A 19,456-nucleotide genomic window follows, 5' to 3' on the forward strand; every position below is an offset into this window, starting at 1 on the left:
TACTCTCCACGTTTCTGCCTCTTTCACTCTCTCTTCCAACTCTCTCCCCCCTCTCCATTTACTTACACAAATCTCGCAGATACCCCAAGCAGCAGTGCCCGCACTACCAATCCTTCTGTTATGCCACATCTCTCAGCTTACAGATTCCTTCGCTCTTTCTTTTACTCTCCACGTTTCTGCCTCTTTCACTCTCTCTTCCAACTCTCTCCCCCCTCTCCATTTACTTACACAAATCTCGCAGATACCCCAAGCAGCAGTGCCCGCACTACCAATCCTTCTGTTATGCCACATCTCTCAGCTTACAGATTCCTTCGCTCTTTCTTTTACTCTCCACGTTTCTGCCTCTTTCACTCTCTCTTCCAACTCTCTCCCCCCTCTCCATTTACTTACACAAATCTCGCAGATACCCCAAGCAGCAGTGCCCGCACTACCAATCCTTCTGTTATGCCACATCTCCCAGCTTACAGATTCCTTCGCTCTTTCTTTTACTCTCCACGTTTCTGCCTCTTTCACTCTCTCTTCCAACTCTCTCCCCCCTCTCCATTTACTTACACAAATCTCGCAGATACCCCAAGCAGCAGTGCCCGCACTACCAATCCTTCTGTTATGCCACATCTCCCAGCTTACAGATTCGCACTTTCTTTTCCTCTCAACGTTTCTGCCTCTTTCACTCTCTCTTACAACTCTCTCCCCCCTCTCCATTTACTTACACAAATCTCGCAGATACCACAAGCAGCAGTGCCCGCACTACCAAGCCTTCTGTTATGCCACATCTCTCAGCTTACATATTCCTTCGCTCTTTCTTTTACTCTCCACGTTTCTGCCTCTTTCACTCTCTCTTCCAACTCTCTCCCCCCTCTCCATTTACTTACACAAATCTCGCAGATACCCCAAGCAGCAGTGCCCGCACTACCAATCCTTCTGTTATGCCACATCTCTCAGCTTACATATTCCTTCGCTCTTTCTTTTACTCTCCACGTTTCTGCCTCTTTCACTCTCTCTTCCAACTCTCTCCCCCCTCTCCATTTACTTACACAAATCTCGCAGATACCCCAAGCAGCAGTGCCCGCACTACCAATCCTTCTGTTATGCCACATCTCTCAGCTTACAGATTCGCACTTTCTTTTCCTCTCAACGATTCTGCCTCTTTCACTCTCTCTTACAACTCTCTCCCCCCTCTCCATTTACTTACACAAATCTCGCAGATACCCCAAGCAGCAGTGCCCGCACTACCAATCCTTCACACACGCAACGCCACTCACACACGCAACGCCACTCACACACGCTACGCCACTCACATACGCAACGCCACTCACACACGCAATGCCACTCACACACGCAACGCCACTCACACACGCCACTCATCCACGCAACGCCACTCATCCACGCAACGCCACTCATCCACGCAACGCCACTCTTCCATTTGCAAAAAGAAAAATGTCTAACTATTCTATTGCGAGACCTATTGCATTTCCAATGCTTGTTTTTAAACTGCATGCAGTGGATCTTACCAGTGTCCTTAGCATAGGCCTTGATGACGGTTGATGTGCTGATCCCTGGAGGGAGGTGCAGCAGCTGATGGCGGAAGCCAACACTGAGATCTGAGGTGGGGTGGTGGCAGTAGTGTTTGCCTCCTTGTTCGTGAAATGACTTTTCAAGCAAGTGCCTAAATAGGATGTTTGTTGGTAAGAGAGTTAGGGGCTCAAGGACACTGGTGGAAGAATCCTTGGTGCACAGTGGCAGCCGCGGGCAGGCGCATGCTCACAGTATAAGATGAGCAGAGGGAGTTGGGCATAGAGCCAGGGAAAGAGAATATTTTGGAATCTTCCACACAGTAGCCAAAGGTATTTCAAGGGGTTTTATGAGACAAGCAGTGAGGAAGAGCTGAGCAGGTTGGCTGCACTTGACACTGCACAAAAGAGTGGGCCGCTTGGGCACTGTGACCCTAGTGGGTTACAGCTGTGGGGGGTGGGAGAGCAAGAGATGACAGTGCTTCAGAAGACATGGTTGGCAGCAAGGTGGTGAAGTCCACTAAGACTTGGGTGGGGGGGGGGAGCAACCATGGCTGTGGGGAGTTGGATGGTTACAACATAATCAGGGCGAGGAATAGGTGAGTAGTTTGAGCAGAGGTCAAGGGAGGTCCAGGAGAAAGATAACAGCAATTGCCTGAATCAGTCTGTGGGCTTCCAAGGGTGCTCGCTTGCCTGGTTTGCATGGCCAGGCAAGCAGGGAGAAAAAATACTGGCAGAGTAGGCCACTGGAGTGGTACTGACACCTGTAGCACCTGGAACAACTCTAGGGGAACGGTGAGTTGTGACCCAGAGGCGTAATGAAACTTGAAGGGTGCCTGCACAGTTCACAGAGGGGGTACCCCATGCTCCAGACTTAGGAGCTTTAAGGCCAGGGGCCCCACCGCCTGTGCACAGTGCCGGAGAGTGCTCCCTAGAGCTAGGGCACGCACCGCAGGGGCTACTGTTACACCATTGGTATGACCCATGTGATGGTGCCCACAAGAAGAGAATACTCTCATTATACTTACAGGGGTGTAAAGGTGGCTGAAAAGTTCTGGGATGAGAGGAATGAGAATGACTCTTGGGGGCCAGGAAGAGCCAGTGGAAAATGGAGTGGGGACTAAGGTAAAATATGGTAACAAAGTGGGCGTATAAGAAATAGAATGCACGCAGAGGAGTTAAAAGGAGATGTACTAGTGACTGCAGAAGTTAAATTTGCTGGGGGAGTAAGGTGAGGGAAAAGTAAATTACCATCTGGAGTAACTGGGTGAGTTGGTGAAGTTTAGGAAATTGGTCAAATCGGGTCAGTGGCTCTCAATATACAGAGCGGAACTACACTGCAATGTTACCAACTTTTAATTTGAGATAAAACGATATTTGTGACTCGTATTATTTCCAAAACCCTAACTATCTACAGTGGTTTGGGATACTGAATACAAAGAAAACTAAGGAAATGTCATGATAACATTAATTAATTAAGGATTTTAAAGAAACAATGCTATTCAAGGTCTAATTTGGTTTACGTCAAGTTAAAAGGTACTAAAACTGGGGAGTGTAGTTCCTTGCTGTGCATTGGTGTAGGAAACTGGGTTTTTTGTTGCAGTAGTCCCCCACTTTTTGCCTGGTATTTGATGCAACTTTGACTCAAGTGCACTTGATTCCTGCTTACCAGGTCCACAGTGTCAATATGCTTTCCCTAAAACAAGACAACTAGTCAATTGATCCCCAAATTGACCAGGCTTTTAGCACCTCTGCAAGTCCCTACTAAGTGGTAACTCTGGTACCTAGGGCATAGGTACTAAAGAGGGTCCCTAAAATCTGTAGCACTTCTTATGCCACTCTAAGGGACACATCACCAAACTGCAGGTTGCTTGACAAGGTGCTCTAAAAAGTGAAAACACATTATGACACACTCTTGTGTGCCACATCCCTAACACTGCATGTAATATTTGTACGTCCCCCTACAGCAGGCCTTACAGCCTAAGGCAGGGTGCATTATATTACATGTAAGGACATATCTGCATGGGCAGATATGCCCCTGTGCTGCCCAGTTCAATTACTGACAGTACTAGTGAACAGGGAAGCCCTCAAGGTATGTACTGGGCACTGGTCAAAATGAGTTTCCCAGCTACATAATGGCTTCACTGAAAATTACAGTGTTTGGTATCAAACACCTCGTATTAATAAATCCACACTAATGGATGTATTAATACATACCCTTGAGTGTGCCTCAGAGATACGCCCTGAACCCTATTAGCCTTCTAGTGTGCTGGCTGACTGGCCCAGTCCAGCCTACCACCACAGACAAGTTTCTGACCCCCTTGGAGGTGAAAGCCCTCCTCTCAGAGGACAGAAACAATGTCTGCTTTGGAGAGAGGGGCGTTATTACCTCCTTCTCCAGGAAGGCTCGCAAATCAGCATATTGAGGCAGGAGGCTTCAAAGACCTCTGCTGCCTTTGATATGTGACCCAAGACTTCCCCAGACAGGGGAGATGCCACCTACTGCACTGGGCTCATTTGGCTCCAGGACAGGTAGGAAAAGTAGCTATGCAGGATGTGTCTTGCATTGCCAGGCTGCACACACCTCTAGGGTGAACAGCCTGAAGTGAACACAAATTTAGGATTTCCACCGTCTTGTGTGTGGCGGAATTAGGAACAATGGGACAGGGTGATGCCCTCTCCCCGAAGTAAGTGGTCATCTTTGGGGTTTAGTGACCCTAGGGGGAAGTGGCCCATTGGCTACTACCATCACTCCCCTTAACACCCCTAAATTGAGTTTTTAGGTGACCACCTGATACCAGGACTTCAGATTTCAAAGGGCACAAAAAAAGGACTGGACAAAGAAGACTGCAGACCCGAGAACCGAGGAACACAACTGACTTCGCGCCAATACTGCCAGCCTGCCTGCTGCACCTGACCCTCGTGAAGCAACTAACTCGTCCTGCCACTGTGCAGACTCCAAGAAACCCGGAGGGCTGCCAGTGCTTTGCCAATCCTCTGAGAAACTCCCTTGGAGTAGAGGAGCTATTCCCCGGTAGCCACAGTCACCAAAGAGGCAACGCCCAATACTCCGACCTGCTGTCCACGGGGACTATCGACACAGCAGCAGTCTAGGAAGAGGTAGCCATGCTGCTACAGGTCAGATCCATCCTCCCTCCAAGTGTGTGGACACCAGGACTGACAGGAGCCGCACAACACCTATACCTGGGTTACTAGACCCCTTGCAGTAACCAAGGCTTGCTGTGTCCAGACCGGACACCAATGCCGAGAAAAACCGACCTGCATGTCAAGGGATTTCATGGACAGTGAGACCCACAACAAGAGTGGACTAGCTGTCACGTTTGCCCCCTTTTGCAGAAACCAAAGAATTTAATTGGACTAGTGTGTCTTGATTGTTATCAAGAGGCTGAAGGACTCTGAACCAAAAGCATGTTGTACTAGCATAAATTTACACAGACATATTTTTAAATAAATTGAAAGTGAAGTCTAAATGTTCTTATCATTACTTAATCTTCTTAACAATTATAAGAAGTTACCAGACATGGGAAAATGAAGGCATTGGGTTGTCATTTGATGAAAGCCATGAAGGAATAGTTATGTAACATGGAGTTCATGGAGATGCGGGCTAAGGAATGTAACAAATCAGAGGAGCAAGAATTGGATAAAAAGCTACTGTTTTCAGTCACAATAGAGAATTTGATTTCAGCGTTCCTGGTACACGGTAGTGTATATTGCTAAAACTAATTGAGACAGTGGCTTACAAGTTTTAATACATGAATATCATTAGGAAAATGCAAGTGAATTCTGAGGCTTTGCTTGGGTTCAGAATGATGAGATGTTCCACGTTTGGAAGGGAGATTAAGTTGAGGAAACTAGACATATATATATATATATATATATATATATATATATATATATATATATATATATATATATATATATATATATATATATATATATATATATATATATATATATATATATATATATATATATATATTTTAATTACATTTTTATTGCAAAAAAAAGGGACAAACAAAAGATGTACACAATACTTTCCCAATGAGTCTGCATGGCATATATGACAAAGTATCAATCATAGTCCAATAAGTCCCAAAACACATTTCTCCATATGCCTGGAATAGAATAACCCCCACCTAACCAAAGCAACAAACGAAAACGATAAAAGAAATTAAAATAAAATCTGAAGAATCACAACTTTGACACGATACAATCCTGGGTTATACAGTTGTGACTGAGCGGTACATCAATTATCGCTCACCATGCGGTTCGCCCCCCTGATCTCTCTCCTAGACGTAACATCAATCATTTTTACTGAGCCAACTAGACATAAATATGTGTTGCACTGGATCGTGCGAGCAGAGTTGGCATAGGTTTCCAGTGCTATATCAACCCTTTCTGAACCACCATATTCAATTTGAGATGGAAGAACTGTAAGAGGGCAATGGCAGGTAAGAGGAACATGCTGGTCATACATTAGAGGTTTCTGCAGGACAGAGTTCTTCAAATTAAGGGAAGAATGTCCAAGGTTTTCGATTAGACAAACAATCATAAAGCCTTTCAGCCAGTTGTGGGATGAGTTAGAATGATAAGAAGGCAGTGGCAACCAACTGGCCTTAGGAAAGGGCATGTACACCAGTTATGGTGCAGTGTCTTAGACCATTGGCTAAGGTTTTATCCAAACAGATGAAGTTATGCTTTTGCAGAGGTTTCAGATAGGGTTTAGGTTGGGGTATCAGTGCCAAAGTGAGAAGCATTGGGCAGCAATTGAAGATCTGCACTGGCCATGCCGGAGGTAGTGAGGAAAAGGTTACAGAAGATCAAGGAAGAGGGAGTGGTAGAGCCATTAAAAAACACAGGGCCTTATTTAGACCCCGACAGGCTACTCTGTTCCTCCAGGGCAGTGGAGGGATGGACTTGACTGCCCGGTGGACTACAGCCTGGCATATTTGGAGAACTCCATCTACCTGGTGGAGATCTCTGTGCCTCTAGAGGAGCCATTGTTGAAGGCGATGTAGCTTTGCTGTGTAGATGTCATGTTCAGTGCACTCACACAGAAAAGTTACTTGGCTTTTTCTGATGGTTCCGAACAGGAAAAGAGCACACCAGAAAAAAGGCAGACAGCCTGAGGTACTTAGACTGACAACCAAATTTATGTAGGGCCTGTCGGTTTACGGTTACAACTGGCAGATCCAGCGGAGGCTCCAACAGTGGAACACATGAAGGTTCCCCCATCTCTAAATAAAGTAGGCACACTGAGTTTGGTGAACAAGCTACTCCACCATGTGGCAGAGTACCCAGTCCACCAAGCTCTAAATAGGACGCTTAAGTGTGTCACCTCTGAGAGCACTTCCCATGAACGTAGAACAAGAATTTAGAATTATACATCACTTATCATGGTGGGAAGTGTAGTCAGTAAATGATTTTATTGTGGAAGAGGAAAACACTGTTTATTACTCAAGTGTGACAGATGCAATGATGGTAGTTGGGAAGCGTGGGGTAGGTGTGGAGAAGACAAATTGTGATTTAGAAAACAAAATCCTAATTTCATCTGCTCCTGTTCATCCACAAGATTTGACAACAATTTGCATGCAGTTTGCATACAATTTGATGTGGATGAGGCTTTAATGACAGGGTTTTCAATGTCTTGCTTTTTGGACATTTTAGTTAATTTTTGCAGTGTATTTTTCAGTGGCCACTGGATCTGTGAAAGTGACCTACTATTTGGAGGATTTCTTTGCTGTGGGAGCAAGAGGGCGAATGGTGTGTAGGGAAGTGCTGGTGAAGTTTCAGAGGTTGGTTGATGAGCTACAACACTGCAGACATCTTCTCCCCTGCAAATCCAGTGATGCAGTGAACTCCATCCCGCACGACTCACCTGTGAATCTCTGACATGAACATCTTCTCCCTTGCAAATACAGCGACGCAGCGAACACCATCCCTACAAGCCGCACCTAAAGGGGAAAAACATTAAGTACCATCCTTAAGTTTAGTGTACTAATGGAAAGCATATAAACCAAATACTTGTTTTTATGATGCTGAAAATCAGAAAACAGGACAACTCTTAGACATTGAGACATTATGGGTATTATTTAATGTGCATACCAAGGCCTTGGTATTAGCCCCCAGTGACATTCTTATGTGTCGTCCTTTATTGAGCTGAAATATGTGAATCCAACAGTACACTCTTACGCACCTTGTGCCAAATGTTGAACAAGTAAGGTGTACCTAGTGTGTAATGTGAAAACACGATATAGCTTCTGCTGGGAGTGCCACAACTCCAAGGGTTACAGTTGATTATTGGAAGTCTATGCAGCAATAGATTCATCATTGTGTAAGTGACTGTTAGTGCACGTGTCAAAGGTAGGAGGGAATATTTCACGAGTACTCATTTGTTGAATAACCTCTCTACTTGTATTTGCAGTAGAGCTCACTGCGTACTACATTACGCACATATCACAATGACGCACTCCAGGACTGAGAAGAGACGTATGTACTACTCGATGGTGGCTGAGGTGAAAGCCACCAAAAACTCTCTGTTAGTTATTTTGGCCCAACCTCCCTTCCCTTCTGGGGTGGCAATTGATTCACAGCTACAATTCTCTGATCAGACGCCACCCTAGGAGAGATAGGAGGTCCAGCATTGTCTCTCCAGACAAGAGCCAGGTGAGTGGCATGACAAAATACCACTGATGTTTTTGATCCTATTTTTAACCAGATTAAAAGCAGGCCCTCTGTAATATTAATAAATACAACAACTGTCTCTATTTCGACTATAAAGGGTAAGAAGAAAAACGTCAACACGAAACGTTGTAGTATTTGTGAAAAGCGATCAAGGAAAGTAAGATTGGATCTCGTGACACCCTTATAGGTTGACCACTTAGATGGTCCTGCAGATCCTACAATGCCTATTGACCACTCTCAGTCTCTTCCACCAAAGGCGACCACTCTTCATACCTTACCACCGGTCAGTGGTGTTTGAGTGCCTGAGCAAAAACAGGTTACTAAGGCCCTGGATCCATCTCAATCTCTTTTACTCTTGGTGACTGCTTTCTACACTTCACCATTGGAAAGTGGAGTTCATCCGCCTGTGCGAAAGCAGGTTACTAAGGCCTTGGATCTGATGGTCATGGCTTTTAGTCCGAACATGCCCTTTTGCCAATTTAGCGTTCAGATTTACACAAATCCACTTTATGCTTTTTTTTAGAAATAGATGATCCAACTATGACTTAGATTTATATATATATTTTTTGTAATATTCTTTTTATTGATGATAGGGCAAAGTTAAAAACCGTGGTTACAAATTGAATCTTAATATACATCTCACGTCTCACAGCACATTGACATAGTCATGACACCAGTACATTCAGTACATTAATTTTGTCAGAAAGTTACAATCAATTATCTCTCACTCATCTCCCTCAGTCAGAGTGCGTATCTGACGCACTCAGACGCGGAGTACAAAAGTTCCCTCTATACTTGTTCCAGGCTCCCCATACTCGCTCCCACTTTTTAGGACACCCTCGGTGCACGTACGTCGCCTTTTCTGCCACCATGGCACCAGCCATGACCCTGCGCCAGTCATGGTAAATCGGAGAGGATTGTGACCCCCAGTATTTAGCTATATTACGTTTGGCGAACATCATTCCTAGTGTTGCCAAGTCCTGTGTTGCGTGATTGAGATCAGTGGGCTCCCAAATATTTAGGAGACATCTGTTGGGTTCTGGCAGAACTGAAACTCCACCCACTTGAGTAATGGTTTGCATAACTGTTGCCCAGTCGGACCCTATCTGTGGGCACTCCCATAGTGTGTGATAAAAAGTGCCCTCTGCCCCACATTTCCTCAAAGCGCATTTTCACCCCCTCTATTCTGTGTAGGGTCACTCTGGTGTAATAAGTATGATGAAGTATTTTCAGTTGCACCAGTCTTAGTCATGGAGATATCGCTACTTTGCGCGGGAACGAGGGCGCTTTCTGCCAGTCTGTGTCGTCTAAATCCCCAAGTTCGTTGTACCATTTTTCGCGTGGAGGTTTCGTGGGATCTGGTATTGTTAATAAGTTTGCGGTAGGTGAGGGAAATGGCCTTCTTGTCCATGTATTCTGTCAATAGCCTATCCATAGTGGGGAGGCCTCCGGAAGTGTGGTACCAGCAGGTATGGCTGCCATGAGTGCATGCCTGATCTGTGTGTATCTGAATATTTCGGAGGGCGCAATTTTATACTGTTCCTGGAGATGAGAAAAGGTAGCCACCTCTTCCTTGATCCATAAATCACCCACCATTGATATTGCGATAGAGTCACATCGTTTGAAACCTTTACTATTACTAAGTCTTCCTAGTCGTTGTGTTTCCCAGAATAGGGTGAGTTGGGTTATGACACCATCCAAGCCTAGTTTTTTAAGTGCGATTTGCCAAATTTGGACTGTGTGTGCCGTGGGTCCAATCAGTGGTGTAGTCCGCTTTCTAGTGTATAATGCCCTCATTATTCCTCCGTCCCCCAACCCATGTCTGATTGATCTAAAGCGGGGTCTGTTAGTGGGGCGTGAATCCATTGATTAAGTACCATCAACTGGGATGCCCAATAATATAGTTGTATGTTTGGAAGTGCTATGCCACCATCGTACCAGCTCTTTACCAATTTATTCATCTGGGAGATGCCATATACAACAGTACATCATCAGCATATATTGATATGCGGTCCTCCCAGCCTTCACCCAATGGAGCCCTATTATAGTCGGGTCCTACCTAATCCATGGTGCCAGTGGCTCCAGAATGAGGGCAAACAGAAGTGGTGAGAGGGGGCACCCTTGACGGGTTCCCCGTCCCAGCACGAAGTCCTCTGATATATGACCGTTTGCTGTTACGTGGCCTAGGGGTTTTATGTATAGCACTTGTACCCAGGCACAGAATTTGGGGCCAAAGCCTAGATGCTTAAGGACTGCGAAGAGGAAGGGCCATTCAACCATATCAAAGGCCATACAAGCGTCTAATGAGAGGATGACAGCTGCCTCCTGAATTGTGAGTATACGTGCCATTACACCATGTAGAAGTCTCAGATTAAGGGCCGTATTTCTACCCGGCATGAAGCCGGATTGGTCCTGATGTATTAATGTGGTGAGATGGGGAGTTAATCTAGATGCCAGGAGTTTAGTGAGTATTTTGGCCTCTTCATTAATTAGCGATATGGGCCGGTAGGATGCACATTACCAGGCAGGCTTCCCGGGTTTATGAATCGTCACTATTGTGGCTATAAGCTGATCTCGTGGGAGTTCCACTGCCTCTAGGCTGGCCACATACATATTTAAAAGGTGCGGAGTGATAGTGGTTGCTGTTCTTTTGTAGAGTTCAATGTGTATGCCGTTTGGCCCCACCGCTTTCCCTGATTGCATGGCTCCTATAGCTAGTTGCAGTTCGTCTGTTGTGAGGTCAGCCTCAAGCGTCATGGCTGCCTCCGGCGTTAGTGTGGGCATTCTTATATTTATGAGGAAAGCTTGTGCTACCTCGACTGTCGTCGAGGATGTCGGTGTGTACACCTGTTGGTAGTGTTTTGTTAATTTGTTCATTATTTCCTGTGGGTCTGTTATGGTTTCATTATCTTCTGTTTGTAGTTGTATGATCCACCGACTGGCGCGCTCTCTCTTGTCGAGCCAGGTCAGAAGCTTCCCCGCCTTATCTCCAACCTCGTATATTTTATGCTGCGTAGCCTGAAGCTTGGTCCTTATATCTTCCCCTAAGTATCCCTTATACTCCTGTTGTTTTAAATTCTCGTCGGGTTTTGGGCATAGAGTCCTCTAGCATGGGCCAACTCTAGTTCTAAGGTCTCTATTTCTTTCTTTTTTGTGACCAGTGATAGATGAGATGGACTGCCCCCGGAGGACTGTCTTATAGGCCTCCCAGAGGGTTACTGGGGAAGTGACTGACTGTACATTTACGTGGAAATATTGTTGTGTTGTGGTAGTAATGCCTTTAAGGATTTTGGGGTTATGCAGATATCCTGGATACATGGGGAAGGTACGGCGTCGAGTCGCAGTCTGGTATGCATATTTTATCACCGCTGGGAAATGATTGAAGATGCCTCTAGGTAGGGTAGTGATTTCCAATATTTTCCCCAGTCTATCTGCAGATGTTAGAATGTAGGCTATCCGGGAGAGGCTATTGTGTACCCCAGAATGAAAGGTGAACTGTCGATTCAAATGATAGCGGAAACGCCAAGTATCTATGAGGCCGGGCGCCTCAATGAACTCCGCGAACTGGGAAGTTTTATTGCTATGGTCTCTGGGGGGTTGGCGATCGAGAGCACCATCGACGGTGGCATTGAAATCTCCACCAATCAGGAGTTCTCCCTCTGGAAGGGCGAGCAAAAATTCACTAAGTGCCGGGAAGGCCACCGAGTGAAGTGCTGGAGGGATATATACTGACACTATGTTGTAGGCTCGTCCTTCCCATTGGCATGTGATGGCTGCGAAGCCGCCCCGCTCATCTGTCCATGTCTGTTTAATTACAAGCGGAAATTGTTTTCCGAACTAAAATACCAACCCCTTGTGAACCTGAAGTAAACTCAGAGTGCACCACCATCTGAAAATCCCATCTGTCCATAGCTTTACAGGAGGAGCCCACTAGGTGTGTTTCCTGATTCAGGGCTATTGCAGGTGCATGATGTTTTAAATATTGTAGAACCAGCCCTCTCTTAATTTTATCGCCAAGCCTGTTAACATTCCATTTGAGCAGTGATAGGGGGTACTCGATGTGAGGGGAGTCAGTGGTGGGTCGGTCTCTTGTTCAATCTGCACTATCGTTTTTACCATGTCCTGTGCGCATGCAGGTAGAGATGTAATGGCAATGTGTCAGAGGCGCAATGCATAAGTGGTGGTGCGCAACCGTTGCCCGCTTTGAACATGTGAATAACAAAAAACATAAACCAATTAACTTTCCCCCCGCCCACCCTCCTCCCTGCATGACAGATTTAGAACTACTCGCTTCCCCAACTGCGCAGAGTGCTTAGTTCCCATCCCCGATACCTTGATGGTGGGGAGAGTTTTCCACAGCCCCTTCCAACCTCCCCCTTCTCCACTGTGTACCTTGTTGGCATATTCATGTTCACTGATTCATTACATTGAAGATGCAGCATTAGTAAATGCAACCGACTTAACATCGTCTTGTGTCTAATAGGTGTCTTGTCTTCTCACGAGCGTCTCCAAGAGAGGCGTCAGTCTCAGTGTTCCCCACTCGGTGATGTGAGTTCTGGTTCCAGCCTTGCGGAACTGTATGCTTTTTATCTCAGCCCTCCTACAAGTTTCAGAGTTCACTATCAGTTCAGGCGCTCTTACTCTCCTCCGCTCGCTTGCGATGATCTTCCCGGTACTCCTGTCTCTTCTAACCCCTCCGAGGATTCGTCCTGTACGCGTTGCCCGAATCTTCTACCAGTTCGTTCGGGTCTCGAGATCCGGCGTCATCCCTCCAGCCACTCTTGAGCCTCCTCAGGCATTATAAAAACCCATGCTTTGCCCTCGACCTCTACTTTCAGTTTTGCTGGAAACAGCATTGAGTATGAGTCCACGGTTCTGCAGCTCCTTTTTCACCTCAAGAAATCCGCGGTGCTGCTTTGTTACTGCTGTTATATAGTCTGGAAAGATTGTGAGAGTACTGTGTGCAAGACGTAGTGGAGGGGCGATACGTGCTGTCTGTAGTATCACGTCTCGATCCCGGAAATTGAAAATGCGAGCAAGAATGGGTCTTGGAGGTGCCCCCGGTCTGGGGTTCCCCTCTGGGACACGGTGCGCTCTTTCCACTGAAAAGTAGTTGGAGAGACCTCGCGGCTGAAGATGATTTTTGATAAGGTCTACGACAGATAGGTCAAGTGCTGAGCCTCCTGTTTGTTCTGGCACGCCTATGATTCTAATGTTGTTCCGCCTCAAGCGACCTTCTTGGTCTTCAAGTTTAGCAGCCATCAGTTTGTTGTCTGCCTCAAGTTGGCAAACTGGCTTCTTAAGAGTGGCTGTGTCGCTCGTGAGGGTTGTCGTAGTGGTTTCCATCTCCGATACTCTGGTGGACATTTTATGAAAATCGGCCCGGATCAATGAGAGTGCCATTGAAATGGATCCAATATGTGAATCTAGGGAGGTATGCACGTTATTTAAGGTGGTCATAATGTCCTGCAAAGTGACTTCTGGTGTCTCTGTTGTTGTAGGGCTCATCGCTGGGGTGGTGTCCTGATCTGTGAGCTCTGGCTGTGTCTTGGTGGAGGCATAATTATCAAGTTTTGTTTGGTGCGTGCTCCGCTGGCCTCTGCCCCCATCGCAGCAAGTCATGGTCAGGTTCCCTCACAACGTTCTGGGGCTGGGGTGGTACTCACTGCTGCCTGCCAGTGCGCAATCACGGCACATGCGGCCTTTCGGGTTTTCCACCTCAGACCTGTCTCGCTACTTGTTTGCCACAGTGGATCGAGCAATCAGTGGGGGTTCGGCATCTTGCCGCTTCCTGCAGTTTCTCTGTGGTGCTGTGTGGCCTATGGCGAGCCCACTGCATGCGTATCTCGTTGGATTTTGGAGTTTATGGATCCCTTTCCCGCTTGTCTTTATCAGTTCGTTGCTACTGCTGTGCACTGAGTGCAGCTGTGCCCGTGTGTTTTTAAACGCTCTCTCAAAGTCAGTTCATTAGCGCGTTTCTTCACCCTCTTGTGCGCCTTGGTGCCCCAAAATTTAGTATCCACCCGAGGGGGAGGGGAGGATTATTCACGGCACCCGCAGCACTACTTAAGTGGGGACAGGGCACTTCAGTGTTCGCTCTCCACGTTCTACCGGGACTTCACCCTTTTTTCCTTAGGCGGGTCGCGCCATGCCCGGCCGCTCCTGTTCTCTCTTTGCAGCATCTCACTGACCTTACCGCAATGTTATCTTGTGCTGCAGGATGTCCGCTGGTGCGGCTTTCCATCATATTTTCGAGCCGTGGGTCCGCTATTTGGCGGTTCCGGTCGTATTCAAACGCTGGTCATCTTTCGTGGCGTAATCTGCGCCTTCTCCTCTTCTATTCTTGTCCTCAACTCCTCGCCAGCCCCCGCCGTGCAAAACGTCTTCACCACCTCTCACTGCCTGTTCGTTGTCGCGGTGGAGTCTGGCCGGGTTCCCGTCGTCGTTCATGCTGCACGCTCCACCCGCTATGCCTGTTAGTCAGCTTTTCTTGTCGCAGTTGGTTCTGGACAAACCCCAGTCCCCGGCTTTAGCTTTGGTGTAGGCCACACTTCTTTCTCTCGGTGCCTTTTCACCGGTGATCGTCTGATCGATTCCGGACCAGGAGCATCGGAGTCCCGGGTCTTTCCGACACTTTGTGCGCTGCTTTGGGGTACTGAATGCCGACGGACTAATGCTCGGATCTTTGGGGAAGGTAGCCGGGCGACGGAGACTCTCTAGGCTGCGGCCGTTTTCTTCGGCTGCTAGCCATGCCTCTAGATATTTTTGTTTTGATGATGACATTTCTTACTTGAATCACTCTTTGGTATTAAAATGTCAGTCTGAAACGGGTTCTCTAAATATGATAAGAAATAATAATATTTTATTATTTCAATTAATTCGGTAAATGAGAAGAGATGTAGCTTTACTTTAATTCCAAGGCTATTTTAAATTTGATTCAATATAATTACAGATAATCTTCTGGAAAATGGTAAGGCCCAAAAAGAGGAATTTTTAAATAACACTAAATTAATGCATATCACAATTGGACCAAAAGGCAGAATTGCTACTTTCTAGGGATCTGGTAATGCGGCATCTGGCGACTGTGAGTTGTCTAAATAAAACTGGCTAGTTGGGGCTCTCCATTCCAATTACATAAATAACTGTAAACTGACTAAGTTGATTTAGCAAGGGTTTTAAGGTTCTATCCTGGAACTTATCTGGATGCTTCACCAGGTCTCAAAAGCTTAGCTCTTTGGCTTCACTGTGTGCATATTTTATTTGTCTACAAGAGATCTGGTGCAAGAATCCTTTTGACGTTAAAACATTATTTTGTTATTAGCTGTCTTGCTAAAAAAGTAAGGAATGGCCACACTATTGGAGGAATTGCTACTCTCCTCAGCACAGATTATATTTGGTCATATAAATCCTTTAGATGATTTCCTTCAAAACTTTTACAGTGTTCACTATTTAGTTGCAGGAGCATGAAGGGTTCGAAGTTTGATCAGTATTTACTTGTTAATCTTTATCTTCCTCCCGGCTCTCCTTTTGACTCCCTCATTAGCCCCTTCTTTCATTTTATTTCCAAATTGTAGAAAGAGAGAATATTGTTAATTCGATAATTTAGAGGATTTTAATACAAAAATCTCCAATTATGCTGTCAGTCTGTTTGCAATTATGGATAGCAAGGAATCTTTAAACATACTAAGTCCCCTTCTTCTTCCACCCTGTAGAGCAGATAAAAGAGGCAAGCTCCTCTTAGGTGCATGTATGGATAATAGTTATACCATAAATGGAAGACTGTCCAATGATATCCCTACCCACTTCACATATAGGAGTGGGAAGAAGAACTCATTAATCAACTACATTCTTACTTCTCTACCCATGTTCAGTGTGCTAACTAATTTTGAGTTATTGGACTCTTCGTGGAGCGATCATAAAATAATCTCTCTTAACAATAAGTTCCGAAAGAGTGCTTGCTTGGAACTTCAAGGATGAAACAACGCACCTTAATGTAGTAAATATTTCAAATAAAGGAAAGCTAAAAGACGTGCTAAAAACACTTTACAACTTAATTATTATTAGGAATTTTATATCTGTGGCTACTTTTGAGAAGGATGTTCAGGCGGTGAGAGAATGCTCTCCATCAAGGGGAGCTTCGGGTAAATAGCAAACCCTCAGAAATCGCTCATAAGGAATTTAGTGGTAATAAATACATAGAATTACAAAGGCAACAATTTTTATGTTTGTCACGGGGAAGAAGGAAAATTATATTACTTTGAAGAAAGGGAACGAGATGGATGGCGACTATAAAAAACAACAGTCTGAGAAGATCTGAATAGATGTACGAGAAGCCGCCGTCGTTAAAGATCCCAGAAATTTCTGGCACATAAATAATACATCAACTTGGAGTAGTATTAGGACCAAAATTTGCGCAATCTCAAGTAGTGAATGTTCTTCTTTTTTATTTAATCTTTACTCAGCTAACCACCCAGTCGATGTGGATCTACCTCCCCTGGCAGTTACCTCCTCCGAAGGGGGAGATTTAGTAGGCCACTCGAGAGCTCAGATTAACGAGATTATTCTTCATGCGAAAACCTCAGGAGCCAGAGTCCTGGACCAAATTCCGATTACTATCATGAAATTGGAAGCAGACCTCTACTCAGATTATTTGGCAGCTCTTTTTAATTACTGTCATCTGTTTAGAACAATTCCATCCTCATGAAGGGGAAGTATCATCTTACAGCTACATAAGAAAAGCTTAATTGCCCTCCCATATTACAATAGGAAGAAAACACTCCTTGATTCGATAGAGAACATTTTTTCAAAGACCTTTTTATAACATCTTCTATATTGGGTGGATGCTAATAATATCATACTGTTGGAGCAGGCTGGTTTCAAATGTAACAGTTCATCCTTGGATAATATCACAGCCTTCCAATTGATATTGGACGTGGCGTCATGTAATATGTCGGTTTATGCCACATTTTTGTTTTTTTCAAAGCCTTTGACTGTGTAGATCAACCTACTGTGTGGCAAAAGCTCAGACATTTACAAATTCCTGATCATTTACTTAATCTTATTATTGCACTTTATTCCTTTACCTGGTGCCATGTTGTGCTTGGGGGTGACTGTGGGTAATCACCTGAAATACTGATGAACAACGGTCTTAAATAACGTTGCCTGCTAGCCCATTTATTATTTTTTCTATATATCTAAGATATACCAATGGCATTGACTGAATTCGGTGGGGATGCCCCAAAGTTAGGTCACTGTAATATAGGTTCATTGTTTTATGTGGAATACATTGCGATTTTGGACCTAACTCCCAGGGTTTTCAGAGTCATTTGGATTGTCTGCAGAGGTTTGCAGACAGTCATTATTTAAAAATGAACACCAACAAGTGTAAAGTGATGATTTTTAATGTTGAGGTAGAAAACTGAGAAATTTTAAGTGGTGATTAGGAACCCAGGCGTAGCAAGGCATATTTGGACATAATATTCTCCACCAATCACTCTGTGAAAGAACATATTTTGCACTTATCTGGGAAAGTGAAGGTGCATACTAACGCACTCCTATCACTTTATAGGGCTGTAAGCCGCAGACTTTATCTACTTATTGTCCATGTTTAATGTAAAACCCCCCTCAACTTTACTTTATGCCATTGAAATTATAGGTTTGAAACACTGGAATTATTTGCATAAAATGGGGGAGAAAATACTTTGAAAAATTTATAATCTCAGTACCCTTGCTCCGATTGAAGCCTTATGCTTAGAAAAGGGGCTCTCAAGCATCTATGTTAAGTAGCTGGTCAGCGTCCTTGGATAGGGCTTAGCAAAAATAATTCCTTTAGAAGTCTACTCTCTTCTTCAATTTGAAAGAGGAGGTAACAGGGCATATATTGTCAACATTATGGAGGAGGTATGGATAAGGTTTATTACTATAGCCGGCGGGCTATACTGGCTATTAAAGGCCCGCTGCATCGTTATAGGCCCGAGCCGAAGGCGAGGGACTTTAACAAGGCAGCTGGACTTTAATAGCCAGTATAGCCCTGCTACGAAGGGCTATAAGGCTATTAGAACATTCTGCCTTTAGAGGGCAGAATGTTCTAACAAATAAAACAAAGCCTTCAGGGAGCGCGAGGGATTGAAATTCCCTCAGGCTTCCTGAAGCCTTTGTTCACAGCCAGAGCTGTAAACAAAGAAACATTGGAATGTTGGAGCTCCGGGCTTATACCAGCCATTATAAGCCAGGAGCACTTCATTGTTTTCAATGGAGCTACCAACATTCCAATGTTCTAATAACCTGTATGGTTCTAGTGTTGCTAACACAAGTTGCTCGGACCTGAGCCACTCTTATGTTAAATGTAGTAAGTCACCTGCTGAGAGAGATAGCATCCGAAATCTGGCCGCGATTTTGGAATTTGTAAGCAACAAAGAAATAGCTAATCCTTTGCGCTGGATGAAATCGAATGGGACTCCTGGTCCAAATGGACTCCCTAACACTATATTTCGTGCCAGCATTGATATGTGGGTTGAGGTTTTGACTTCTGTGTTTGATGAGCTATTAGCACTGAATATTGTTCCAGAGTCGTGGCAGGGAAGTATTGTACCGCAAATTTTTAAAACGGGTCCAGCAGATAATCCTTCACATTACCAGTTAATTGCTTTCACTGAAGTAGAAGCTAAGGTTTTTGCTTCCCGATTATTGATTGATTTGGAAGATGGGCAACATCTCAGGAAATAATCCCAATTAACCAGTCGGGATTTCGTAAGGACCAATCTACAATTACTAACTTACTGACCTTTAAATTACTTTATTGGCAGAGTGGGCTGTTATGAAAAAACTAAATATTTACATTTGTTTTATAGACGTAAAAGCTGCATTTGATTCAGTTCCACGATTATTATTATGGAAAAACCTTGTGGGTTGGGGTATCCCCCAAATGTTGCTCGATGTTATAATACTCCTGTATACAAATACTTGGGTTCAGGTTAAGTTAGGCGATGGTTTTAGTTTGTCCCGGAAAATATAAACATGTAATGGTCTTAAACAAGGCTGGGTACTTGCCCCCGGCCTTTTTAATCTTTTTATGTAGGATCTGCTGCAGCACTTTGAATCTGTCAATGCCCACCCTCCTAAACTTGCCAATGTCCATCTTCAATATGCTGACAACACTATTTTGTTGAGCCATACTCTGATAGATCTACAAAGATTAATTGCTGTATTTGATTATTACATTTTAGCTAATGGCTTGGAGC

General features: G+C 44.8%; 1 long non-coding RNA gene across 1 annotated transcript in view; it reads right to left on the reverse strand.

Annotated features, from left to right (window-relative positions):
- LOC144782874 (uncharacterized) overlaps positions 1 to 19,456 on the reverse strand; it is an 84,454-nt gene that overhangs the window by 49,039 nt on the left and 15,959 nt on the right. Inside the window, exon 2 of the long non-coding RNA XR_013601295.1 lies at positions 7,411 to 7,486. This is a non-coding gene — a long non-coding RNA (uncharacterized LOC144782874). The remainder of the gene's footprint in view (positions 1 to 7,410; positions 7,487 to 19,456) is intronic.

The sequence above is a fragment of the Lissotriton helveticus genome, chromosome 9, assembly GCF_964261635.1.
Source record: "Lissotriton helveticus chromosome 9, aLisHel1.1, whole genome shotgun sequence".
Taxonomy (NCBI): Eukaryota; Metazoa; Chordata; class Amphibia; order Caudata; family Salamandridae; genus Lissotriton; species Lissotriton helveticus.